This window comes from Lygodium microphyllum, chromosome 29 (assembly GCF_053477565.2).
Source record: "Lygodium microphyllum isolate KBCC chromosome 29, Lygodium_microphyllum_v1.1.10, whole genome shotgun sequence".
Taxonomy (NCBI): Eukaryota; Viridiplantae; Streptophyta; class Polypodiopsida; order Schizaeales; family Lygodiaceae; genus Lygodium; species Lygodium microphyllum.
The window spans coordinates 74,517,106-74,518,726 of NC_141163.1; the positions used below are offsets into that span (position 1 = coordinate 74,517,106).

Here is a 1,621-nt window from a genome sequence, read left to right on the forward strand (position 1 = left end):
TAGGTATACCTTTGCATAAGAGAAGTCCGTGAATGGTTGCCCACTATTTGAAATACATGGACAATCAATGTGACGAAAACAACCATATATTTGAAAGCATGTATTTGCATAATTCAGATTTGCCCTGGTAAAAGGCTCTGAAAACGAAAGTTTGCCACTATATTGATCATTTAATAAATATTTCACATTGATGCTCTTCTTGCTGACCTCAATTATGTGACTCCATAAACCCCAACATAACAATTTTAAACTTCCCAATCAATTTTCATCATCTTTATGGTCATTTAGAGATGAGGCCAATGGATCACCCTGAGTTGAATTTCTAGCCTTTGTAGATACCATGAACTTGCTAAGAGATGTTTGTTTTGGATCATGCACTATACTCTTTCAAGGACGTCCACGCAATCCTGTGAGCAATGGCTTGGATTTTTTCTCCTTCAAAAATGCCTTTGTGTGCAATATTGATTTTGTATGCTCTATCAAAATTGTATATAGGTCATACCTTGAAGGACACAAATGTAGCCACGTGTCATTGTACTTGCACCTTACATGAGAAAAGCTTTTGTCTTTGAAGTCATGTAAGGTAGCTTCAATGACCTCAAAATCCCAATCTACACGATGAAAAGTAGACATATATTATATAACGAGGTTGATATTAAAAAGCCTAATCTAATGCACAATCTATTTTTCAATAGAAAGAACTACATATATAAACTCAAACAAAGAAAAAAGATAATACCTTTATGTTTCTCCATGTAAGAATGTAACTTCTCTATTGACGTCTCTATTTCTTTCTTATCATCTAGTTCTTGATCAACTACAGTATGTTGTATATCCACTTTTGTAAGCCCTTGAAACATAAGATAATTTTTCTCATGACGTTTATTTTGCATGATGTTTGTTCTCATGAAGTTAGAAAGACAAGTATATGCAGCATGCTTCCCTTCCACTAAGCCCTTCCCATACAATGAGCTACATTCGTTACACCAAACACAAACTTGAGATCCTCCATTGATATCTTTGCTGTGTAATTTAAACCTATCATCCCTTAATATTGTCACACTATTTTAACTTTAGCCTTATTCTATTGCATTCATGTTTCCAAGTCTTGAGAGTGCTTGGACTTAACAACTTGCTTTTTAGCTTTGAAATGAGGTTGCTTAAAGCTTCATTTTGATCCTCTACAACTTGTTCTAAACATTGTCGCTTATTTGGAGAACGTGGTTCATTCATCACACTAGCACACCTCTTGATGCAAACTTGAAGATTATCACTAAGAGTCCACCACTCCTCTTGTCACTTTTTAATAATATAATTGTCCTCAATGAAGTTAAAAGACCCATCTATGAGCTCATCACCTTCAAATTTCTCATGAATTTGAGCAAAGGTAGGTTCAAGTCCATCTTTTCTTAGTCTCACGAGACCTAGATTTTCTTGATTATCATTGAAATTTACTTGAATCTTGTAAAAAGCTCCCATGAAATCCAAATAAAAAATCACTTATTCAATTGTAAAACTTGCATTCAACATTAAAAGATTGTTACTGAAGCATATCCTAATTGAATGAGAAAATATGATATTTTTAAGTGTTATCTTTATAAATTATAAAGTGAAAAGCATT

The 1,621-nt window shown here is 33.4% G+C and overlaps 1 pseudogene; it reads right to left on the reverse strand.

Moving 5' to 3' along the window:
• Nucleotides 1–258: 258 nt before the first annotated feature.
• Nucleotides 259–1,233, reverse strand: LOC148010804 (uncharacterized; annotated as a pseudogene).
• Nucleotides 1,234–1,621: the final 388 nt, after the last annotated feature.